Raw genomic sequence first — 27,999 nt, 5'->3', positions numbered from 1 at the left:
TTTTCTCAATTAGCCTGGTAGCGACACACAACCCGTGAGTGGTGTTAACAGACATACTGTAAAAGGTCTTCATCACTTTCCTCAGATCCTCGAATTCTGAAAAAAAGATATGTCCATCATGCGATAACAACCCCCTCCGACATCTAGTGGGCAAACCCTGATAAATTAAACTTGTATTGTAGGGTATAAAAAGAAGTCTTCACGAACCTAAAAGTTTGCACACTTAGATGGAAGGGACAAAATCATATGTTGATGAGAGAGCCGGGAACTTTTGTTGTTGGGCGAGAGGGAAGTAAGGACTTTTATAGGTAGGAGAGGGTCACTGGAGAGGTTTGGTTGTGAGGAGGGGAGAGGGGAAGTATTTAGTGGGAGGGGAAACTTTTTAAACTCGTTGCGGGAGGGCAGTTGACGAACAGCTTTTACTTTCCCCTCCAACTTTTCTTGTCCTAAATTCTTTTAAATGCTATGTTTACTCTGAAAACACACTAAAACTCCTTTGCTGAAATTTCTCGAAACATGTTGGTTGTCTTGCCCTGTATCATCATTGAGTTGGGAGCCCACAGAAGGCCTCTATGTACCGTGTTCAGACTCCTTCTCTGTGCTACCTCCACCACGCCCTTCGTCCAAAACTGTTCTCGTGAACCATAACTCATTTTATGGCAGTCACGCTGTCTCACGTGACCTTAAACCCTCAGCGTTTTCTTTCCGGTCGGTAAACATGGAAGTGTGTCGGGGAGAGTCATGTTTTACGAATTGGAAAAGATGGGAGGATCACATTTTTATGGGGCTATAGATGGAGGGTCACATTTTACCTAATAGAACATCCTTGACTTGCCCCACCGGTCCACCCTCAGTAATAAAGGAAAATTCCAAAACCTCGAAACAACACTGTGATGAAGAACGGCGACTATTCAATGACTATTCAATATTTTCTCATCCTAGCCACCCTCCAAGGTTTAATGGGTTCCTTCTGACAAATTACACTGCAGTAGGATATGTAACAAACCACTTCACGTGAGAAGGGTGGCGTTAAGTATTGTAATGGTTCAGAGAAATCTGCTACGCTGAATGTGTTGCTCAGCAACATGTCACGTCAACTACATGCTACAAGGTCATAGAGCCCACAGGGGAAGATTTCAACGACATAAACTCGATATGTCAATGACTGACATTAATTCGGTCATTTGTGTCTATAGTAATTGATGAACGATGTTCATTAGGGGAAACAAAAAAGGTCTACCGAAATTTTATGGGATGCCGCTTACATTCTGTAGGTAAACACTGCTGGCGCGCTTCCTTTACGTTCAATGGCCTTTATTCAGTATTCAAGGTCATCGACCGAAGATACTAACAATACTCATGTATGAAGACAGGAAACATACTTTTTGTAAAAATTATTTTATTTCGGTATCCTTCCTCAAAGCCATAGCACAAGAAGTAAAAGATAAGCTTACCTGTACATGTAGTAAGTTCTTCAATGTCATTTGAAGACATCAAGAGTACAAATTTTCTTTCGGGAGGAGAGAAATAAAAAGATGGTAACTACCCACTTCCTACAGTATCATTAAAAGGTCAATTCAATCCATTTCTTCCACAAAATAAATTCTGCAAATTGTATCTACGTGTAGTTATCCATCAGTTTCTATTCACGATGGTTATACAACTTCCCCTGATCCAGTTGAAATTATATGTTAATTGAATCCAGATAATTCAGTACTCTTTGCTGATACTGTCATTGCGTTGGCTTACAGCGCCCTCTGTAAGTACAGACCATCAAGAAACGTTCTCGAGGTCATATGTTGTAACAGGCTAAACCTAAATAGGACAAAAGTCATTGAATTTAAAGGCGGTTGCTATCTTAAAAGTCCAAGAAATGGAAGAATGGCTTTTTGATGGAGAAAGTTTCGATGTTTTATCGTACAATGTAGTGCATGCAGTCAAGTGGTCAGTTGCCACAAACCTCTACCACAACATTTAATATTTTGTTTGCTTAGTATTTGGCGCTTTGGTGTCACGAATACCAACTCTGAAGAGTTGGGGTATTCTAATGTCAATGTTTAGAGCGTGTACAATATTTGGCTAGTAAAATGTGTTCTGGTCGATGCCTATAGGTCCCCCTATAGGCAGAGCAAAACTGGTCACCCGTTTATTCAGTATCTTTCAACATGTCAAACAATATAAGTATTATCTTGCATCAAACAAAATTCATGAAAATGGCCGACTTTGTCCCTTTAAAAAGTACCGATACATTCAGCCAACTTGCCAACCGTTTCCGAAGTGGCAAGGAGATTGGGATGGCTTGATATTTCGTCAACTTATCTTGCGTGGGATATTCGACCACCAGTCTCTTCCTCATGCAACTCAATATGGCTGTGGATTTTTACCATAAGACACATTCGCCTGAATGTCTCGTCAATAATATCTAATGCTGAATAGGACGACATTGATATGGCGGAAAATATAGTTGCACAGAGATTCAAAATCAATGCAAGCAATACACTTCTCACCCATATTAGCCGTGTGTTGACCGTATGAATGTCATGATTTTCTGTATACTAATACGCGGGTAAATGAATGAATTTTGTAAGGCTGTGTTCACAAAATATGGTGAGGGGGTGGAGGAATCGTGATTGAAATTTTATTTTTTTCAGACCCCCCCTCAATACCCTAAAACATTTTCAAGTCCCCTTCCCCCGTCTATATGATCAAAATTTTTCAAGTCCCCCCCCCCCCGAAATTATCATATAGCCGCATATTTATTAGGAATGTACGCAAGGTAAAATTGAAAATAATCATGTATTGCGTAGTTCTGCTCGTAGATGTTCAACACTACCTCTTATCAGCAGTTCTTAAATTGATTCATTTTAAATGCATCGGTGGACGTTTTGGATTTATCAGTCTAAGCCGACTTGAGTTAATCAAACTCTGGCCAGGTCAATGGCACCAGCTGAAAAGCACACAAATGACAATCATGAGAGAGTGTGCAAATTGTGAATTCCTGACTAAGTTTTGACAAATTGTGAAAAACTGAGCTCAGTGGCCTACCGAATTTTTTTTTCAAAAGTAAAAGACATATACAACCTATATGATACTTACAAATGTTTTAACAAAACTGACAATACTGGAAGGTTAAAATGTTCCATCAAATAAACGTGTCAATCTTAGAAATTTGGGGTGTAAATTGGCAAATTTGGTAAAAAATAAATGATTCCATTTAAATTAGAGTCTTTACTGTTCAATGTTTTACTTTTGTATTATTGTACGATGAGATGTGAAAATTTAATTCACTGCATGCATGAACTTGAAATGAATGGTTTTATATATTGAATTCAAGTGTTTTTCGAGCAAAACTGTGACTTTTCATCGTACATTTGTAAAAAATTCAAGCATGGTGACCCGATCTTTTTTCTCTAGTATTTGATTGTTTTCTCTAGTATTTGATTGATCCAGAAAACAACAATCCCTGATAATTGTTAGGTCTCCTGGTCTTCCATGTTTTGCTCTCTAGCCTGATCTTGTGTGCAAGTACATGTACGTTTCACTGTCAATTGAGTGTTCATATGACCCAAACTCTTCTTCAACTACCAGAGTTGGAGCTATCACTGTCGCTGCCGGTATGCAGTGACGGTGACACTGCAGTAGCAGGGCAGTGGCTGTACTAACTTTGTATTTTGACAATATTTTTTTTCAGTTTACACAACTGAGTTCTTGTTCTACTCCGTAAAGCATGTTGACCTGCCCAGTATTCAGCTTGCCAACACAGCCTACGCGTACCGTGCATTTGTATCATTGACAAATAACTTTCAGTCTGAACTCTAATTCAATTATCACCAATATTTAGATATACAGGCTTTGTTGAAAAATCCGAATATTGTGTGTTTCAGCAGCTGTAGAGGGACACCAAAAAATCTGTATTTGATACATTGCGTAGAAGTATTTTTAAAAACTATCAGCAGTTGCAGACAAGGCCAACTTGTTCTTTTTACGAAAATTTAAAGCCCCTATAACTGTAACTCTTGATATTTGTTGACCTAAAAAGGCTTTCTATTTCCTCTGCTTTCTTTAGATACTACAAATATAAAGGGTATAGTCTTTTACTACTGAAAAATTGGACAATATAAATTTTAACGTTATTTTGATTTCTCGCCATTTTTAAAAAGTGGTAATATTACAAAGAAAACAAAGCATATGATGTCCCAGTGGGAAACATTCAGCACTATATGCATTATATTGAACTACTCTGTTGTTTCTGTGAAGATTCCAATGCATGTATGCACGACGTACAGTGTTTTTGCTTTATTTGCATGAGGGCGCCATTTTAATCTTAGGCAAACTTTTATTATTAATTTTATCTTGCTCAAAATTGCACATGCAGTCCCAGTGGACAGTTTATTATACTTGTATAAATACTCCTCAACGAGTACATTCCCACGAACTTGTTTTAATTTGGAAGTAAATTCACAAAAATGGAGCTAACAGATACAGCTATTGGGCTTTAATGGGATTCATACATTTTAAGATTTTTTCGAGATTAAAGTCATGAAATGCGACAAAATGGTTCTACATTTTGCTAAACTATTATTAACATTAGATAACATCAAAATGTTGAGAACCAAAATATTTTCAGGTCCCCCTATAGGCAGAGCAAAACTTCCAAGTACCTCCTCGACTACCCCAAAAATTTTCAAACCTCCCCTCAGTGAATTCCTCCAGCCCACCCCTACCATTTTTTGTGAACGCATCCTAAGATATAGTCTACTTGAAAAAATGAGGAGGGAAAGCTAAGCTTTCATTTTTCGATGCATTTGCCCAAGGTCTATAGGCTTACTATATCGAGATATTTACCATGTAAATCGGAGGAAGAAATTTCAGCAGATTGTCTTGCTGGATGTTTGATTGATCACAGGGACACGATAATCGCCAATGGAAATATGAGAAAGAATAAAGAATACTGCTGTTAAACCTTGTTTTGTGTACGTGCCTTTTTCCTTGTTCTCTCCCTTCTTGCCACATGTTTCAACTATCTTTTTCAGGAGCACCTTCCTTGCGGACAACATCGTAAAGATATCCGGCGTGGATGCATTTTGTGCCAAGAAGTCGATCAAAAAGGTGCCGGGCGTTAACGTTCTAGCTATATTCTTATATTCTACTGCCGTAAACAACTGTTTACCTGCCACTTAAAAAAGTGCATGTGTGTACAAGAAATTTGATTTCATCAATAATGTAGTTTACAAGTGAAATACATTGGGATATATTACTAAGGATCGGTTCATCCAAGAACTACGAGATAGACACGATACTCTGGTAAACAGAACGCTCCCTGGAGTCACTGTTTTATTGAACTGTACTGCGTATGCTCACAGTCTCGTGCAAGAACTCAAAGCAGAATACATCTAATTATATATTCAAAAAACTACAACAAGAAAACTATGAACGCGTATTTTCCAAAATAAAGTAACAATATCTATTCATCTATAGACGTTTGATAACTGACATAAATGTAATTGATTAGCATGGGGTGTTTACACTAGTACGTGTGTGTTCAAGAAATTTGATTTTAGAATTTCACCGAAAATGTTGATCCACTATAGACCAACATGGGAGTCTATGACAAAACTGTGAATAATTTTTCCCAATTTAAAAGTTGCGCATATATTGACTTTGAATAATTGACATAATTGTACTTGGTAGAGGGTGGTTACATGTGCATATGTGTACAAGAAATTTGATTTTGGAATTTCGCCGAAAATGTTGATCCATTATACATTGGATTCTATGAGGAAACTATGAATATTTTTTTACAATAAAAAACTCGGTAAATCTGTATGTTTATGTATGCTTGATTATTGATGTGACTATACTTGATCAGACTAGTGCGGTTACAAGTCCTTGTATGTGCAAAAAAATTGATTTTGGAATTTTACTGAAAATGTTGATTCACTATACATTGTGAGCTATGACTGAGGAAACTACGAATAACACATAGGTTATCTGCTCCCAAATTGTTATTCAAAGGTTGTTTGACCTGAAACTTCTAGCTGTTATTGGAGACACTGTGCACCATTCTAAATAGTATGTATGCACTATTCTAAATACTTTGTATTCAGTCAAACTCCTCAACAAATAAAAATGTACATACATGAATGTTTGACCTGGACCCCATGTATTGTCAATGGGAAAATGTTGTCAAATAAGATATCAACCAAATTGATATTTAAAGATTAAGTTGAAACTTTTAGACATTATAGAGGCCAGTTTTGTACAACAGAGGGATTAAGTAAGTAGAAATCATGACAACCTAAATCTTTTGACTCAAGGTGGCTTCTTGGATTGATAAATTGTTTAATATACCCTAAAACTTGCGCCCCAAAGGGGCGCCGAAAATGGAAATGGCAGGAAATGAAACTGCCAGAAGGTATATGTATTACATAAGGAATTTGATATTCAATAAATTTTCAAGCCCCCCCCCCCCCTACGCCCCTTTGCAATGTCAATTTTTTCAGATCCCCCGGCATGACACACATGTATATAATGGGCTATAAAATGCAATTTCCCTGCAACGACTCAGAATTTCGGTGCGACATGGCATTTGGGTAGGCGGCCAAGATATTTCTGGCCGTAATACACAGTGTAAACTGACCGAAAACCCAAAAGGGTGGTTCGTTGGCCACCCTTATAAGCTTACCTGTCGGTTATTTGTGGCATGGTACTATTATCACGAGATAATGTATTTCGTAGCAGAAAAGGCCATAACTTATAAGTCTGGGATGATTTTAAGCACAAGGGGGTTGATCTACACTCCATGTGAGTTAAACAAAAAGAGTGCAGTTGTGAAATTTTCTGTTTGAAATTTAAGCAATATAAGCAAGTATAAAATATTAATTTAACACATTTCCGTTTTTTTCCTCGCAGGTATTGATGCTTTATATATAAAACTGCGAACAGTGTAAGTATTTACTCCTGTGTGCATTGTTCTAACGAGTGATCTACTACAAGAAAAGGATCGTCTGTCACGTTAGAGCCTTACATTTTAATGTCGATGTATTTCCCATATATTTTGTACTGTGTATCACATTAGTTTCTCGTTCTGCTATGGGCTTGGTTCAAGTCTGTGATTTGTGAATGTTTGAGTGGGATGAACGCGGTTATTTGTGTTCTGTTTTCATGTGAAACGCGTGAGTTGGGTGAACGCAATCAGTGGGGTGAACGCTGTACAGGGGAGTTTCTCCCGTGAATCCGGCAGAAACTAAATCACTACTGCGCAGACTCAAAGGTAACGCGTTCAATTAATCGCAAGGAAATCTGGCCTAGGCTGTCAAAGTCCAAGACAGAAGAGAAACTATTACAAAAGATTTTTTATAGAAATTCACCGACTTGAAACCAATTCTAGTTCTGCTACTAAAATCATGTAGAAATGTACAGTGTCAACTTGTCGATACACCAATGTAATTATTGTCAAATGACAATGTATAATCCGGAGTAGAATTCATTTGTTGATAATGACATCAAATGTTGTACTCGGAGCGTTATGTTGGCAAGCCGTACACTTTGTAAGTCAACTTGAACATACTCGACAAAGAAAAAAGAGACGTGCTTGTTTTGTAGAACAAAAATGAGAAAAATATTATCAAATGTCAAAGCTACCATCCGTCGTGCCATGCATGTTGTTAGAGGGGAGGAAAGAATACATACACTGTGTATATTTAAAACATGAGGAACTGAAACAAAGATCGTTGTGTTGGTGTACGTCGATCACGGAGGTTTGACATCACATTAATTAATCGTTCGCCGCTTAAGGATCTGTAGGCTGTGATAGTCACAATGTTTAAGAAAAGTGTATGGTATCTCGTTTTTCTTTTGACTGATCGGAATTACAGTGGAATGGTCAAAACGTACGTGAGAATAAATCATGAAAAATTTACACAAATATGACAAGTAAGTAAACTAACTGCTGTGTGCGCAAATAGCAACAAAATATACCAGTATAAATAACACACAATCCTTTTACTGGGTCATCCGGTTTCAAACGAACAGCACTACGACGACTGCCATGAACAACAATATTACCTTCGGAGAAGAACCTGAGAGAGAGAGAGAGAGAGAGAGAGAGAGAGAGAGAGAGAGAGAGAGAGAGAGAGAGAGAGAGAGAGAGAGAGAGAGAGAGAGACAGACAGACAGACAGACAGACAGACAGACAGACAGAGACAGAGACAGAGAGAGACAGAGAGCGAGACAGAGAGAGAGAGACAGAGAGAGAGAGAGCAGGACAACGAAAATGAGAGAGAAAAAGAGAATTTAATGAGCACAACGTTAGGTACCATTTTTTATTTTCGTTTTGTCCTGTTGATTTTAAATTGAAAAGTTTGATAAAATATATTGAAATGTTGCAGGTCTTTGGCAAGATGGAAATGAGGAAGTGCTTTGTTTTGTATTGTTACGTCCGGTTTTGGAGGGTTTTTGTTGCCTCATTTTTCTGGTGATGTAAATTGACAGGTATGTTAAAACAATTTTACTCCAATATTTGTCTTTGTATAAAATTCAGAACTCTAAGTCTATTTGGAAGGCCGGAATTAGATATGTGCATAATTAATAAGGTGCAGGAACATGCCAGGGTCAAAGGTCAAGTTCATCCTCAAAATGTTTGTGTGCATTTTGGTCCCGTACCCGTCATTGTTCACCAGAAAGTAACCCTCTCGTACTTTTATTAATAAGTAGGCCAGAATAAGAGATCGCCATAGTCTGGCTGCATAGGTATAGGCAGGTCAAAGGTCATTTAAATATCAGAAAAATAATACTTTAAAAATCTTCTCAAAAACGGCATAGTCAATAACCTTGAAATTTGGTATGTAGCATCTAGATAGTATGGTCTAAAAATGTCTCAATAGATTTTAGATTTTTCAATTTTTATGCAAATTAGATGGAATTAAAAAATTAATAAATAATAACAGTCAGGTCATTTGACCAATCAAAATATGAAGGGTCAGGTGCACCAGTACTCAGTATGCTTAATATGCCCTGCAAGTTTGAAAAGGCTGCGCGCAACGGTTTTGGAGATCTGGCTTTGCAAAGAATTTACGGAAGAAGAAGAGGAAGTTGAAGAAGAAGTGATCCAAATCCAAGCCCATAGGGCTTTGGCCCCTAATAAAAAAGTTTCTCATCCTCGCGCGCGTCATTTTGACCCACCGCGTCAAACATTTTTTTCTGCTCATGAGGAAATAAAATAAAAAAAATAACATGAACGCAAAAATACGCGACGATAGTGCATAACACAGTGCTGTATAAAACAGAACTGTAAACAAAATAATTGACACTAACTTTCAGAACTTACACATATGTCATTGTTATATTACGCTGTCAAAACTGTGCATTGCTGCACTAAAAGTCAAACCGCAGAACTGTTGCTATACAAAAATAATAAAGCAACACTACTGTGCATTTATCTCTGCGTGCATTCCTATGTTGTTTTCATGTTTTTTCACGCGTTCTTGTTGATCGAAGAATAAAAAAAATGAGAGTAAAAAAACCGCGTCACCGCATCATTTTTGAAATATGTCTAGGATGAGAAACAAACTTTTTATTATTCTTGGCTTAATAAATGAGGTAAGAAGAAAAGGATGAAGTTCGTTGTATATTTGATAAATTGTCAAACGCTTTATAGGTCGATGAGTTGCACCTCTTTGTTGACGTCATAATATATTGTAATGTTCTCAAATACTCTTGTACTAAGTGACTGTCTAGTATTTTAATTCTACCCATAGAATGCGGCTCGAGGACAGATATTCAAAATCTCAAACTGTTTCAATACTTTTCCCCGTCTTCCGCTTGGGCGGGCTCATTTGAAAGCTCTTGTAGTGAGAAAAGTTTTCACAGTCTTAGTTTTTCGAAAATTGAAAACTGTACTTTTCCCTACAGAGTTAACAATAGTGATGGCGGCCATTTTGAATTTCAAACGGGAAATATCACATAATTTGCTTATCTGGTACCTAACTTTGCACGGTGACCCCATGATTTTTATTCTTGATTTGGTAAAAGAATGGCTTACAGTTTCATTAAGGAGAGTTTGAGTAAAAGTTTAACTCTTTCACTTTCGAGATTCAAATTTGCACATGGAGTTCCAATCTGTTGTTAGTAGACACTTAAAAATACACATCATATAGTGGGCATACGTGTATACAACGCAAAACGTCACAGCTTTGGAGCCTCATATCAAAGTAGGTCAAACTCCTCCCAGTTCTGTGCCAAGATAACTTGACAAGACACTCAACCTGTAACCAGACACAGACAAGGAGTTTTTTCTCAATGTCCATGACCCAAATCACAACGTGACAGAGACCAAGCCAATGCTGTCTGGATGGATAGACACACTTCAATCAATTCATCACATATATAAGTAACTGCTTAAAAGTTTTATTATTGAATTGCATGGCTTTCCAATACAATGGAACAATCCGCAAGAGCAGCGTTGTACAGGTTGATGAATTGGGATACAGTTTTGCCGGTCAAAATATATAAACCAACAACGACTACAAATAGTACACAATTCAGAAGGTTTATCTTTCATTTTCCTATAGTATACCTTCCGTGATTGACATGGTCCATGATCACATTTTGAATGCTTTGAAGTTTCAGTGACTGTCAGATTGATACGCGTAACTGCACGTATATACCAGAGCAATTAGTTGCATCGTGCTGGTAGACAGCTGTCAAGTCTCAGGCGGTTGCAAACTGATGTTAGAGATTCTTCATATCGTCCCGAATAAGCTAAGTAAATCCACTAAAAAACTCAGCAAAAATTTTTTACCGTTTCCAAATATAAAATTAAAAGAGGAACTCGTATTTCTATGTTTACCGCAAAGACCACCCCCGAAACAAATCTTACGTAATAATATGTCATTCAATTACAGTCCCTCCACCACTAGAAGGGACTTGACCTAAACTTGCCCTGGGGTCAAATGCATTGGTAAAAGATTCGACGGCTTTGCATGTTATCCCACTAATATAATAATATAATGACTAATATAGCGAACTATGTATGTCAGTTCTCAGTGAATTTGACACAATTACCTTTTGCTTATTGGGGTTTTTTTTTCAAAGTCACATTTCCGTTACAAAGGAAATCTACCGTAAAGAACCCGAATTTCAAATTCTGGGTTATTGGTTTCTTAAAGTGGATCTGTAACTTGCCGCTAACATGAAATCCTGGATAGAATTTTGCAGTATCGTAATGGTTTGGGGAAGGCAATATTACTTTTTATTGCATGCCCTATTTACCGAAGGTCGCACTACAGGATTATATTGTAACATGTTGATGACGTAGCGGGCCGCATAGTCATCATGTGACTGAAAGCGACCCGGAACTATTTCAACTTGATTTGAAAATTACCAGTTTATATGTTTAGATAGGAAATACTGTTAAATCGAATGACAGTTATGAAAATAAATCAATGCGCCGTTCGATGATGAAAATCGTTCTATTTTATTAAGGATTTCGTTTTTCATTGAATTGAAATTGAGCATTTGGACTGTCATTTGCATGTAAACCCAAAAGTTTGGAGTGAAAAATATGTAAGAAAATGAAGAGATGCATGTGTAGTAAAACACTAAAGCCCAAACACGGGACTGCGCACCCTCGAGGCAGGAGACCATGTGCCCTCCTGACGTTGGAAAAATGGTCACCTACCCTCGGGTACATATGGTACCCTGCATTGCTAAAATATATATTGTAGTTGTACTTCCCCACCTACCTGGCTTGATGTCACTTTGCACGGCGCCAGATTGCGCAGGAGTGGTCATCTCTAGCTCAGTAGCCTCCGTCAAAACACTGGATGTTATGTTCACCCAATACACGTCATGGTTCTTTGCTACCGTGGCTCTGAAATATAAAGTGATCAACCTACGAACATTATTATGACAAAATCATTTAACCAATGCTTGTACACCGAGGTGACTTTGATGTTTCAGTAGCGAATGGTTTGCCGTTTCTGCAGACACGGCCATCGACTGTTCGGTGAGATATTCACAAAGGGCAAGTCTGCACCATTAGAACGGTCCTTGCTACTTTCATCATGGAAAGAGCACACTGATTGTTCTCGTGTGCCATGTTGTGACTCCTTCAGTGTGCTCTTTCACTGCTTTCATCCAAAACTCAATTCTTGTGAACCCAAGCACTGCATCTGTTCAATCATACGCAAAGTAAATAATAACTTGCGTAAAATTGCGTAAAATGTTGCTGTTATATATTTGTTTCCTAGACGTACCATAATCAGCATAAAAAGGCTACAGCTTTAAAGAGTACCGATAAATTCAGCCAACTCGCCAACCGTGACCGTTTCCGAAATGGCAATTAGGAGGTGGGGATGCCTTGATATTTTGTCAACTTATCCTGCATGGCATGGATATTCAACCAGCAATCCCTTCTTTATGCAACATAATATATCTGTGGATTTTTTACCATAAGACACATTCGCCTGTATATGTATGTCTCGTCAACAATATCCCGTGCTGAATAGGACAACCATTGATATAGCGGAAAATATAGTTCATAGAAATTCAAAATCGATGCAGGGAATTCACTTCACCTCAATATAACCCACCTGTGACTTGTTAAATTTTAAGTTCATGGTTTCACTGACTGCTCACCAACTGAAAAATGTGAGGGAAAAATGAACGAATATCGTATTTTTCTGTATACTTTCGTGGGTAAAGTAATGAATTTTATAAGAAATAGGCTACTTGAAAATAAATGGGAAAGTTAAACTTTCATTTTTTAATACGCTTGCCCAAAGTCTGTAGGCTTACTAAATTTCAGTAGACTATTGTGTTGATGGTGAGTTGATCGCAAACCCGAAGTAACTACTGCTAGCGCCCTAGCTTAGTTATAGACAGATGACAAGTGGATATCTAGTTAATGTTCCTAGAGCTATTAATGTTGCCATATCATACAAGAGACTATAGCTTATTCCTATGTATATTTTGTTTACTATCGCCAGTAGTGTGTACACAATAAACTATCTCTTCCAGATGCAGACAATATCCTAAAAATATCGCAGTGGGCTACTTTTTTGACAATCAGCCGGTCCTACATGACTCTAAACCCCCAGAACTTTTTTTGTTGTTGTTTGTGTTTGTTTTGTTTTTGTTTTGCTTTTTTACGGCAGCAGACAGTTACGGCGCGCCAAATGTTTCAAAAAATTTATCGTCATAGAGTAAAAATAAACTGTCAAATTTTCTTTCTAAAAAAAAGTCTTAAACGTGTATGAATAGTAAAAGAAAAAGTTCTTTCGTCCATATCATTGCATTTTATTAATGACCTTTTCATAAAAATAGATTCATTTGAAAATACATGTCATTTATTTGAATGTGTCTGTGCAGATAAAGATGACGTGCAACCGTCTTTCTTGATTGAAATAAAAATTCGATGGAATTACGGAAGAAAATAAACGAGAAAAGTATTATTGCAAAAAAAGGGCAGAATGTTGTGTAATGCATAATTGTAAAATATTCTTTAAACCGTAATGAGAAGATAAACTTTTCAAAAATTTGGAAATACCACACTCCCATACTTATTGACGTACACATACTACGGCGCGCCAAATGTTTCAAAAATATTTATCGTCATAGAGTAAAAATAAACTGTCAAATTTTCTTTCTAAAAAAAGTCTTAAACGTGTATGAATAATAAAGAAAAAAGTTCTTTCGTCCATATCATTGCATTTTATTAATGTACCTTTTCATAAAAATATCATTCATTTGAAAATACGTGTCATTAAATATTTGAATGTGTCTGTACAGATAAAGATGACGTGCAACCGTCTTTCTCGATTGAAATAAAAATTCGATGGAATTACGGAAGAAAATAAACGAGAAAAGTATTATTGCAAAAAGGGGCAGAATGTTGTGTAATGCTTAATTGTAAAATATTCTTTAAACCGCAATGAGAAGATAAACTGTTTGCAAAAATTTAGAAATACCACACTCCCATACTTATTGACGTACACATACACGTGTATTTGATATAAAGGTGCAATGAATGCTGATTATAAGGGAAAAAAGAAAAAAAAATCAAGCACACACACAAAAAATATTGAAATGATTAAAAACAAAACCACAAATAGTACTTGCACTACTACCAAAAAAACAAAATGATCACCATCAGGTCTGACTAAAAAAAGAAAGAGAATCACAATTGAAAAGTCGACCGAGATCGCGCCGGCGTTGAGGCTGAAAAGAAACCAAAACGAGGTTACCAAAAAAAAAAAAAAAAACCAAAACGAGGTTACCAAAAAAAAAAAAAAAAAAGAACTCAGTAGAAAAAAAAGAGGCCCGTTTGAGAAAAGAAAACAGAGTGGGACACCCCGCAGAAAAAGCCCAACATGAAATTTTAAACGTCATGATTGTTACAGTTTAATGCCAGAGGGTTTTGGATCATCACACTCGGATGTTGGACAAGATATTTTGGGTATTTCAGCGATAACTCTCATCTTCTAGTCTTCAATATCATCTCATGGACGTCCAAGTTACGGACACGTTCCATTCTATATTAAACAGTTCCAGGTGGACAAAACACTCGTGGTGGTTAGTCGGCTGCCAGCGGTCCCCTCGCTCATGGCGTGTCTCAATATACACTCGAGGTGGTAAGCCAGCGGCCGGCGGTCCCGTCGCTAGTACAGTAGGCCTACACGCCGGCAGCCAGCGATCCCCTCGCTGTACAGTGTAGGACCGCCTCTTCCAAACCATAGACATTCTAGGCCCAAACCATGGAGTCCTACCCCAACAAAACGATGGCTAGCCACTAGCCCACGGTTACGTGTGGTTCCGATACATAGTGGCCGCCGTGTTGGTATCCCACAGGGTCAGGCGAGCAATATTCGTCTAGAAATTAATGAATATGATCAATAAATGTCTTGTATTAAACTTTTTTTCATTATACAAGCCTTACCTGTGTCTAGTGTGTGCCTATTACTTTACCCTAGCTATCTGTGTATAGTATTTCAAGAAAACAGTCTATCTGTTAATTGCCCTCCCTAATCCCCTTCATTAATTTGTTCTGCCGATCACCGACGCGGGGGCTTATCGCCCTGAACAATACCTCGTTAGCTGCTCATAAGGTAGTAGACGGACCTTATGAGCTGCTAACGAGGTATTTGGTCAGGGCGATAAGCCCCCCCCCCCCCCCCCCCGCGTTGGCGATCGGCAGAACAAATTAATGAAGGGGATTAGGGAGGGCAATTAACAGATAGAATGTTTTCTTTGAAATACTATCCACAGATAGCTAGAGTAAAGTAATAGGCACACACTAGACACAGGTAAGGCTTGTATAATGAAAAAAAGTTTAATACAATATATTTATTGATCATATTCATAATTTCTAGACGAATATTGCTTGCCGGACCCTGTGGTATGCATAGTAAAATTGCATACCACGCAGCGGCCGCTATGCATCGAACCACACGTAACCGTGGGTTTAGCCTCTGAACGGAGTGTGACAAAGGCAAAAATACTCAGGCTAAAACACTCCGTTTAGATTCGAGGCAACGTTTTAACTAGTACATGTAGAACGCGAACGCGCCCGACTTGACAAACACTGATCAAGCAGCCGCTACTTCTCTGTATACTGGAACTCTGGGTGGCAGGGCTGTGAGTTACCGGCACGGCGTTAGGCCTATACGGCCAGGCAGTATAACGCCGTTAGCGCACAGCCTAGTCCTGCGTACATGTCGGTGTGCTCCCTGTGTTATACGGCCTCCACTACTGTGGTGGAGGCCGTATAACGCCGGGAACACACAAACCTGTACGCAGGGCTACTCACGCACAGCCCTGCCACCCAGAGCTATGTATATAGGCTACTGCAGAAATATCGTAGCTCCGTATATTGGACTGTGTGAATATAAAGTTTTCAGCAATGGGGATCGACATGTCTTGTATTTGCCGGTCGAGCCCTGCGAGTATAGTGAGAGTGTCTGGCGTTGCGAAGGCCGGACACTCTCGCCATACTCGTAAGGCTTGTGCCGATCCTGAGGGATCGCGGTTGCATTGCGTCGCTCGTCATGTCGCGACCATGGAAAACGATGGACATTCTCTCTACACTCGGCAGATTTCTTCATAAATATTTATCATGATTTGAGTGATCTTTGAGGATAGATGAGGAATTATACCAAACAACGAGGTGGTTTATTATCATGGTATTTGAACGCGATGTATCGAATCACACGTAACTGTGTAGAAATCATGTAACGGCGATGACAGAGCGGCTCGGTGGAAGGCCTGCAGTGCCCCCCTTGTCATACCGCGCCTAAGGCATCCATAGGTTCGCAGTGTTGCTATGAAGGGTCATGGGTTGTACGTCTCGCTCGTGACCTGACCTGTGGACTGCCTGAAATTGGTTCAGTTAACTTGACTCTCTTGAACTATTCACTGTTAACCTGGACGTTCTTCAGGTGATATTGACCACTTCACTTCATCAAGTACGGTTTCAAGTAGCTCTGCTTGGCAGGGCCCAGCCAAACAGAGCTAGGTTTCAAGATGTCAAAGTTATCACTGAAATGCTCAATTAATATTTCGTCAAACATTGTAGTATGTGGTGATCGGATTCCCAGCTGTTGGGGATTCGTCAATCGAAGGAAACGTGAACCATGAGTTTTTTGAATATATTAATTGTAATTCGCACGTTTTGTTTTTTTTTCTGTGGCTCACTTTTTGGGGTTTTTTTTGGTTTTTTTTCTTTCTTTTTTTTTGCTGTGGCGAGTGCTCATTTGTTTTATCTTTCCACAGGCCCACGCTTTTTTTTTTTGTATTTGCTGTGTTCATGGCATTTTTTATTTTTTTTATTTTATTTTATTTTATTTTATTTTATTTTTTGGTAGATGATGTCCACTTTTGTCTAGAGCCATCACTGCCGAATTTTTTCTCTGATTTGCTCTCTTTACTGTCAAAGCGGCTGGTGGTTCATATTATATTTTTGATTATCTATAATACGTTTTTTATGAGACGTACTGCTTTTTAATTTTCTTAAGTACATAAATAATTTTATGTATGCATGGCTTTTTTTTGTCTGATTCTTTTATAATGATTTTCTGTATGTGGTTCACATTTTAATTTTTTGTAATTTTTTTCCGAGTGGTAGTAGTGGATTTTAGTGATTTTCCTGTGAGTTTTGTATACGTACCACTGTATAACATATTTTACTTTTTTGTTTTGTAAAATCAGCACTCATTGCACCTTTTACGCGAACTATTATATGTGTATGTATGTCGATAAGTATGGATGTAAGACTTTTTCAAATCGTTGAAAATTGTTTATTTCCTAATTACGCTTTAAAGAATATTCTCAAGTTAAAATGAAGTATTAAATGACATTTCTGTCTTTTGATTTTTAATTATACTTTTCTTACTTATTTCCTTCCTAATGACACCGAATTTTTATTTCAATAGAGAAAGACAGTTTATTTTTGCACTGAATCGATAAATATTTTTGAAACATTTGGCGCGCCGTACACATACACGTGTATTTGATATAAAGGTGCAATGAATGCTGATTATAAGGGAAAAAAAGAAAAAAAAATCAAGCACACACACAAAAAATATTGAAATGATTAAAAACAAAACCACAAATAGTACTCACACTACTACCAAAAAACAAAACGAACCACCATCAGGTCTGACTAAAAAAAGAAAGAGAATCACAATTGAAAAGTCGACCGAGATCGCGCCGGCGTTGAGGCTGTAAAGAAACCAAAACGAGGTCAGCTTGGAAAAAAACCAAAGCGAGGTTACAAAAAAAAAGAGGTTACCAAAAAAAAAAAAATTCAGTAGAAAAAAAAGAGGCCCGTTCGAGAAAAGAAAACAGAGTGGGACACCCCGCAGAAAAAGCCCAAAATGAAAATTGAATAATTGTCAACGTCATGATTGTTACAGTTTAATACCAGAGGGTTTTGGATTATCACACTCGGATGTTGGACAAGATATTTGGGGTATTTCAGCGATAACTCTCATCTTCTAGTCTTCAATATTATCTCATGGACGTCCAAGTTACCGACACGTCCCATTCTACATTAAACAGTTACCAGTTTTGGTTAAAAGTGGACAAAACACTCGTGGTGGTTTGTCGGCTGCCAGCGGTCCCCTTGCTCCAATGTACACTCGAAATGGTAAGCCAGCGGCCGGCGGTCCCGTCGCTAGTACAGTAGGCCTACACGCGGCAACAAGCGATCCCCTCGCTGTAAAGTGTAGGGCCGCCTCTCCCAAACCATAGACAGTCTGTGCCCAAACCCCAACAAAACGATGGCTAGCCGCTAGCCCACGGTTACGTGTGGTTCGATACACAGCGGCCGCCGTGTGGGTATGCATAGTAAAATTGCATACCACGCAGCGCGCGGCGGCCTAGTTCTGCATGGTAGGGCTTTGTGTTACCGGCATGACCAAAGGGTCCTCAGGCTCCTATGATGATGATGTTGTTGTTTTTATTATTGTTGTTGTTGTTGTTGTTGTTGTTGATAGTATTTGCAGAAAAGAACAAAGTATGCGCTGCGAAATTCATTACAGCCTAACTATACTATGCGTTGCAAATTCAATACAGCCTAACTATACATGTGCGTTGCAAATTCAATACAGCCTAACTATACATGTGCGTTGTTGCCTAACTATACATGTGCGTTGCAAATTCAATACAGCCTAACATTACCCAAGGGTTGTCACTTCATTGCCACACACTTTTTTTCAATCGCCAAAAATGCACCTAGCAAGCATCGAAATCGGTAAAATTCGACGTAGGGTCAAAGCACATTAGTCCTTCTCAATCATACTCAGACATTTTTACCTCTTGCCGATGAAAAGTCGACAAATCGGCAGGTTTTTCAATGCATCTAGTCGTCTCTTGATTCCAGATTTAAAAGGCCCCGCGAAAGATCTAGTCACGTGGGCGCATTTCAAATCGAACCAATAGCAGAGCTGGATGGGCCCAGCGTGAAAACCCGGCAGTAACGTAAGTTTCTCACGTCTTTGGAAAGAACGTTCTCTTGCTATGGGTGAACTGGAACTGTTAAAGTTACCAGAATTTCATACGCAGACGCACGCAGACAGTGTCACCCATAGTCTTCAAAAGACGTGAGAAACTTACGTTACTGCCGGGTTTTCACGCTGGGCCCATCCAGCTCTGCTATTGGTTCGATTTGAAATGCGCCCACGTGACTAGATCTTTCGCGGGGCCTTTAAATCTGGAATCAAGAGACGACTAGATGCATTGAAAACCTGCCGATTTGTCGACTTTTCATCGGTAAGAGGTAAAAATGTCTGAGTATATTGAGAAGGACTAATGTGCTTTGACCCTACGTCGAATTTTACCGATTTCGATGCTTGCTAGGTGCATTTTTGGCGATTGAAAAAAAGTGTGTGGCAATGAAGTGACAACCCTTGGGTAATGTTAGGCTGTATTGAATTTGCAACGCACATGTATAGTTAGGCAACAACGCACATGTATAGTTAGGCTGTATTGAATTTGCAACGCACATGTATAGTTAGGCTGTATTGAATTTGCAACGCATAGTATAGTTAGGCTGTATTGAATTTCGCAGCGCATACTTTGTTCTTTTCTGCAAATACTATCAACAACAACAACAACAATAATAAAAACAACAACATCATCATCATCGGAGCCTGAGGACCCTTTGGCGTGACACGGCTCCCGTATAACGCCGGTAACACACAGCCCTGCCATGCAGAGCTAGCAGCGGCCGCTATATATCGAACCACGCACGTATCCCGTGGGTTTAAGCCTCTAAACGGAGTGTGGCAAAGGCAAAAATACTCGGGCTGAAACACTCCGTTTAAATTCGAGGCAACATTTTCACTAGTACATGCATAGGCGCACGACGAATTTTAAAATCACTTGTCTGTAATTGAATGTGTGAAACTTGCATTTTATTAACAACTGTGCAAACAGAAATCATGCGGACAGCTTTTGAGACATACTGTGAGCAGCGCCCAGAACACGGCTGTGGCCGCTCGGCTATCTTGTACACATTACTCTAAAGGTACGAAACTATTGGGAAAATAATTTAAATAAAATCCGTAAAATAAAACGTTGTTGGCAACCCTGGGGATTCAAACTTCTCTGTGTTGTCGCATGCGTGGTACTAAATCGATCGACTGGGTTCTTGAAACACAAAAACTGCACCGGGCCATGTAATTGCTGGTAAGTCGCTAAATTTTACCTCCGGACAACTCCCGTGACACCGCCATTTTGAAGGCTCTCATATTAGTACGAATAACAATGACGTATTGGTTTAAAAGGAAAGTATGCGCATGCGTCAACTTCAAGCTGCACACTTTGAAAATGGCGCTGGCATGGGACTTGTCCGTAAAAAAACATTGCGCTAATTATCAGCCGTAGATAGGGCCGATGTTGACTTTACAAGTTAGGAAGCCGATCGATCGATTTGTGTAAGTATTCCCTTGATTAAATTGAAGTTTGAATCTCGAGGATGGCCAATAACCGTTAATTTTGTCTAATTTAAAAATTATTTTCCAATAGTTTCGTACCTTTAGAGTAATGTGTACAAGACAGCCGAGCGGCCACAGCCGTGTTCTGGGCGCTGCTCACTGTATGTCTCAAAAGCTGCTTGCATGATTTCCGTTCGTACAGTTATCAATAAAATGCATGTTTCAACATTAAAATTGTAGGCAAGTGATTTTAAAATTCGCCGTTTCTATAAAGTTAGTAACGTTAACAGTAGAGCTGAGCGGCCACAGCCGTGCACGGGACACTGTTCACTGTATAGCTGCCCGCACGATTTCCGTTTGCACAGATTTTAATAAAATGCATGTTTCAACATTAAAATTACAGACAAGTGATTACAGACAAGTGATTCAAAAGACGTCGTGCGCCTGTGGTACATGTAGAACGCGAACGCGCCGACTTGACAAACACTGATCAAGCAGCCGCTATTTCTCTGTATACTGTAGCTCTGGGTGGCAGGGCTAGGCTGTGAGTTACCGGGCGTTATACGGCCTGTTATACGGCCAGGCCGTATAACGCCGTAACTCACAGACCTGGCACCCAGAGCTATGTATAAGCTACTGCACAAATATCGTAGCTCCATATATTGGACTGTTTGGAAATAAAGCTTTCTGCAGTGGGGATCGACATGTCGTGTATGTGCCGGTCTAGCCCTGCGAGTATAATGAGAGTGTCTGGCGTTGCGAAGGCCTGTTACAACCGATAACGTAGTAACTAACCGATAACGTATCAAACCCGATAACGTAGTAAAAATTAACCGATAACGTAGTAAATCAACCGATAACGTAGTAACAAACCGATAACGTAGTAAATTTTTCTAACCGATAACGTAGTAAAAATTTACCGATAACGTAGTAATTTTTCCTAACCGATAACGTATCAACAAATTTACCGATAACGTATCAAATCAACGTATCAATGTATTGGATTAAGTGATTCATGAGAATAGATTCATAGGGATAGATCTATCCTCGATCCATCGATCAATCCATTGATCAATCGATAGATCGACCGATTGATCGATCGATGCACTGATCTATCAATAGATCGATCTTTCTATCGATTGAATGATTGAATAAATTGATCGATTGCTCGATTAATAAAACTATATATATATATATATATATATATATATATATATATATATATATATAATATATATATATATATATATATATATATATATACGGCTAGTTTTCAATCGGGTTCGAACCAACAACATACGGCATCAGTCGCCTAGTGGAGAGGCCACAGAGAGAACCGCTCGGCTAAATCTCCACTCCCAAAAAAGAGTGGTTCAATAGCCGGCTAAGTTGTTACATTTTTCTGACTGAGACCGCTCAACACGCTGTAGAGTTTGAAGCACTCACGCACGCATGCTCACAATCATACATCGCACATACAAACTTTATCGAAGCGAAGAAACGAATTTCATCGCTTTATATATATATATATATATATATATATATATATATATATATATATATATATATATATATATATATATATATATATATAAATCGATCGATCGACGGATAGATAAATAGAGAGATCATGTATCAAATCAACCCATAATGTAGCCAAGTGAATAATAACGTATCAAATCAAACGATCAAATGAACCAATTATGTATCAAATCAATCACTGACCTAGTCAAGTCAAAGAGAAAAGATTCCAATCAACTGAAAATTCATCAAGTCAACAAATAAATTATCAATCGACCGATAAAGTTTTCATAAATGGAAACTAACTGAACAACACATACGTGAGTGTCTTTATCGGCACACTTTCTAAGTTAGGAGGACTTGGAAAAAAAGTTTTCAACATGACCGATTATAAAATTTCGTTACTTACAACTTCAGTTTATCAAATGACAATATGTCTATACAATGTAACTCTCATTCTGGGACTGAATTACAGGCTAATCTAGACTCATTGTTCAATTGAATTCCTCATAATCAAAGTTCATTAATTTTGCAAGTTACTCCTGTAAGCAAGCCAAGTCAACAGATTTTGTAGACAACATATTGCTTTTTCTTTCCTTTTAACCTTTATGTCATAATTCACGTCAAGTCACATCTTATTTGAAGTAGGATTACGAAGAAATCGCAAAATTAATGTGTAGTCGTACATAGTATAGTGCTGATAGAATAGAAAAAACGCTTAGGCCAACAAAAATAAAAAGTTTGTTTCTCATCCTCGCGCGTGTCACAATTCAAACCCGCCACGTCAACATTTTTTTTCCTGCTCATAAGGAAATAAAGTTTTAAAACCCCGAAAAAATACGCGACGATAGTGCATAACACAGTGCTGTATAAAACGGAACTGTAAACAAAATAACTAACACTAAGATTCCATTCAGAACTGTAAACGTATGTCACTGTTATATTAAGCTGACAAAACTGTGTATTGCTGCACTAAAAGTCAAACTGCAGAACTGTTGCTATACAACAATACTAAAGCAACACTGCTGTGCATTTATCTTTGCGTGCATTTCTATGTCGTTTTCATGTTTTCTTGCGCGTTCTTGTTGGTTGAAGAATTAAAAAAAAATTGAGAAGAAAAAAAACCCTGCGTCACTGCATCATTTTTGCAATATGTCTAGGATAAGAAACAAACCTTTTATTTTTCTCGGCCTTACCAGAGTTCACTCATACATTTATATTAGGTTCCGTCATATTAATCACTGATATGCTTACCTTTTTCATATACACCCGATGGAGATTTTCAATTACATGAAAAATCGTCAATTTGACGAATAAATTATTAATATTCTTTGGTTACTCACTAATACGCAGCTACTTCTATCGGTCGACGTAACCAATATGTGTGCGAAATTTGCGATGTTGCCTGTCGGTGATTGCGGTATTGGTCTGCTAGAGCCAAAAAACGGTCCCAAGGGTAAAAGGTCTTCCGTTTTGTAGCTGGTCCGATTACTTTGTTAAAAAATGTTTTGTGATAATCACATTTATATGCGAAGCAAATTATTCCCACGACTTGCCCGTATAACTTTTGTTGCAGCACGAACGACTAACTTGATCTAAATGTTGTTAAACTACCGGAATGGGTTTGGAAAGTTGTTTCTAATCTTGCTATTACAACCACACTTTCTGTAATATTTTCTATCTCGGTAGGGTTCCCTGTGTAAACCAACAGTCGCTCATTCTCTTGTCTTTGTTTCATCAGTTCTTATACTGTCTCTTTGAATTTTACCCAACTAGAACTAAACTGTATAGCTACTATACTTAAACAAGAAACAACTTCAAAAACCTATTCCAGTAGTTTAACAATATTTAGATCAATTTAGTCGTTCGTAATACCATGAAAACAGGCGAAACACGATTGATTTGCTACAGAAATTTGTAACAATTTACGCTAAGCGGAAAAAATAAATAGAAGAAAAGGAAATTGAGTGCGAGACAATGTGATAACAAATCGATCTATAGATCTATCTATCTATTGACCGATTTATCGAATAGATCCATCGATTTTTGATCTATCTGTCTATCGAATTAATAGATCCTTCATTCTATCGATCGATCTGCCTATCAATTTATCTATCTATCGATCGATCGATTGACCGACCGACCATCTATCAAACATCGATAGATAGATCGATCGATCTATCCATTGAGTGCTCGATTTATCTATCGATACATTGATCGACCCATTTATCTATCTATCTATCTATCTATCTATCTATCTATCTATCTATCTATCTATTTAATATCTATCTATCTATAAATCGATCAATCTATTGCTTCCAATAAATCGCTTAATCAGATATTATCAGTTAATTGATATGTTATGATGCGGTATTGGTTGACTTTTTTACGTTATCAGTTGATTTAATTCGTTATTGGTTCATTGATACGTTATCGGTAAATTTGTTGATACGTTATCGGTTAGGAAAAATTACTACGTTATCGGTAAATTTTTACTACGTTATCGGTTAGAAAAATTTACTACGTTATCGGTTTGTTACTACGTTATCGGTTGATTTACTACGTTATCGGTTAATTTTTACTACGTTATCGGGTTTGATACGTTATCGGTTAGTTACTACGTTATCGGTTGTAACAAGGCCGGACACTCTCGCCATACTCGTAGTCGTAAGGCTTGTACAGTTGCGTTGCTCGTCTTGTCGAACACGGAAAACGATGGACGTTCTCTCAACACGCGGCAGATTTCTTCAAAACTGTTCAATTTATCATGATTTGGGTGATCTTTGAGGATAGACGAGGAATTACCAAACAACGAGGTGGTTTATTATCATGGTATTTGAACGCGATGTATCGAACCACACGTATAAAACTGTGTAGAAATGTAGGCCAAACGGCGATGACAGTGCGGCTCGGTGGAAGGCCTGCAGTGGGCTCCCATGCCATACCGCGCCTAAGGCATCGATATGTTCGCAGTGTTGCTATGAAGGGTCATGGGTTGTACGTCTCGCTCGTGATCTGACCTGTGGACTGCCTGAAATTGGCTCAGTTAACTTGACTCTCTTGAACTATTCACTGTTAACTTGGACGTTCTTTAGGTGATATTGCCCACTTCATTTCATCAAGTATGGTTTCAAGTAGAGCAGGGCCCAGCCAAACAGAGCTAGGTTTCAAGATGTCACGTTATCACTGAAATGCTCAATTACATGTAATATTTCGTCAAACATTTGAGTATGTGGTGATTGGATTCCCAGCTGTTGGGGATTCATCGATCGAAGGAAACGTGAACCATGAGTTTTTTGAATAAAATAATTGTAATTTCTGGCTTGTTGTTTGGTTTTTTTTTTCTGTGGCGAGTGCTTTTTTTACAAGTTTTTTTGGGTTTTTTTTTTCTTTTCTTTTTTTTTTTGCTGTGGCAAGTCCCCATTTGTTTTTTCTTTCCACAGGCCCACGCGTTTTTTTTTTTGTATCTCTGTTCATGGCGTTTTTTTATTTTTTCGTTTTTATTTTATTTTATTTTATTTTTTGTAGATGAGATCCACTTTTGTCTAGAGACCATCACTGCCGAATTTTTCTCCGATTTTCTCTCTTTACTGTCAAAGCGGCTGGTGATTCATTTAATATTTTGATTATTTATAATACGTTTATTATGAGACGTAGTGCTTTTTAATTTTCTTAAGTACATAAATAATTTTATGTATGCATAACTTTTTTTGTCTGATTCTTTTATAATGATTTTCTGTATGTGGTTCACATTTTATTTTTTGTACTATTTTTTCCGAGTGGTAGTAGTGATTTTTATTGATTTTCTTGTGAATTTTGTGGACGTACCACTGTAAACATATTTTTCTTTTTTTTTGTAAAATCAGCACTCATTGCACCTTTTACGCGAACTATTATACGTGTATGTATGTCAATAAGTTTGGATGTTTGACTTTTTCAAATCGTTGAAAATTGTTTATTTCCTAATTACGCTTAAAAGATTTTTTTCAAGTGAAAATGAAGTATTAAATGACATTTCTGTCTTTTGTTTTTTATTGTACTTTTCTTACTTATTTCCTTCCTAATGAGACCGAATCGACAGTTTATTTTGTACTGAATCGATAAATATTTTGAAACATTTGGCGCGCCGTAGACAGTACAACATAGAAAAGCAGTAAGCATTGCAGGAAAAGAACAAATTTGTTGTTGAAAAAAATATACACGTTGCATATGAGAAGAAAAAATAATAAATGCATTTAACAACGAAAACAGGATATAAGGTCATGTGGGCGGTGTAAAAACCGGTAATTCTGTTCACAATGTGTTACTCACACGAATTCGATGTCGCCTACGCCGTTACTCGGGGCGTTCCAAATAAACGCGGTTCCTGCAGGCTTGGTGTTAGTATTCGAGTGTGTTACACTGTCGTCAGTAGAGCTACACGTCTTCAGCTTTGTATTTCCAGGGACACTGGAGAAAGATCCGATAGGTGTTGTTTGACCTGGTCGGCGCGCTTGAAGTAAAAGTCCGGAGAAGGGACTTCCAGATATTGTCACTGTGGGGGATGGAAAATATAATTTCAATTTATATGTCGAAAAAATGTATGTATGACACAGTTATCGTACTGAAAACTGCTAGAATTGCCAATCGGGTATGCTTTTTGCTTTAAAATGATGATAATGGTAATCATAACAGTCACAACCATCATGATTGTTGTTGTTTTTTTTTTTGTTATTGTTGTTGTTCTTGATGTCGTCATCGTTGTTGATTGATGTTGTCCCATTTTCGCCAGCTCAGTCATTTCGCCATAAATGATAAATATATTAATCTCATCTATTCTGACGATCTGTGAACATTTGAAAAATTTGAATGTCCAGAGCAGTAACTTTCTTTTTTACTTTTGATCTGTCTTTGAAATAATGTCTGAAAGCAAAGTTTTCAGTCTATAAGACAGCCTTTACGTGTTGACTGTTTGACATGGCTATGCCATTATTTGCAACTGAATTACAGGTTTTAGACGAAAGTCACAGCTTGCCTTTATTGCGCAAAGGCGCATTTTACCAGACTATTCCATTGCCGGCTGTTTAAAAGGTAACATCGTGAGTCCAGATTTTATACCTGGCAAGAAAGCAATTTCTCATTGAAAACCGAATTTCCAGAGACAAAGTACTCTTAGATCAACTAAACACGACATAAACTTTGTTTCTAAAGCGCGTTGAACTTTCGGCACTTCTTTTGCGTGACGTCATCATGATAATCGACTTTGTACGCAGATCAAGAGGCTTTGATACAACTGGCATAGATTAGAAAAGCACTAACGAGTATTGTTACTTGTGTCCGAAAGTGTTTCTGTTCAGGCGTGTTCGGCCTCGTAGACTTTGCCCATCCAAACATCGACAGCAAACATCGTCCAAATCATGATTAACAGAAGACAATGGGTGTTCTCAAAGGATCAGGTTTTTATCAGCTTTATTTAAAAGCCAAGGAACTAACTTGATAACAATGTCAATGGAATACAAAGGACTGACACCATTAACTCAATGTCAACAAGAACTAATGCGAGAACCAGGGATTGAGAACTGCCCTTTAAAGAGCAACACGGATGGTGTATGTGTGCGTGTTAAAGACAGACAGTCAGACAGACAGGCAGGCAGAGAGCCTAACTCACCTGATACAGTTCCCCCGGGAGTATAGGAATCTGACGATGCGGACAGAGTATAAATGTTTGAGCTTTCGTCTTCCGGTGATAAGGCTTCGCGCGTATTTTTGTCAACGTGGCCTGGTGTCATTGTCGTACAAGCAGCATCCGGGGCGCCGGAGCCGTAACCATTGACCGAGACCTGCAGTAAACTAAAAATTAGAATTCCCAAAAGGGCCGAAATATACCGGCGTGGATGCATTTTGTGCCAAGAAGTCGACCAAATGGCCTTAAAAAGGTGCCGGGCGTTAACGTTCCAAATATATTCTATACTGCCGTAAACAACTGTTCACCTACACAGGTTAACAGTTGAAAGTAATATACGCGCTTTCTGTATATGCACACATAGAAGTATTTCACCGCTAT

The 27,999-nt window shown here is 38.2% G+C and overlaps 1 long non-coding RNA gene across 1 annotated transcript; it reads right to left on the bottom strand.

The window, feature by feature from the left end:
* Positions 1-5,243: 5,243 nt before the first annotated feature.
* LOC139131339 (uncharacterized) lies at positions 5,244-27,999 on the bottom strand. Its single transcript, XR_011552103.1, has 5 exons — positions 27,604-27,999; positions 26,268-26,490; positions 11,745-11,872; positions 7,442-8,081; positions 5,244-5,860 (listed from the first exon to the last, which is right to left on the bottom strand). It is a non-coding gene; the product is annotated as an uncharacterized lncRNA (long non-coding RNA).

Source organism: Ptychodera flava, chromosome 4 (assembly GCF_041260155.1).
Source record: "Ptychodera flava strain L36383 chromosome 4, AS_Pfla_20210202, whole genome shotgun sequence".
NCBI classification, from domain to species: domain Eukaryota; kingdom Metazoa; phylum Hemichordata; class Enteropneusta; family Ptychoderidae; genus Ptychodera; species Ptychodera flava.
This window is presented reverse-complemented; position numbering and strand designations above follow the sequence as displayed.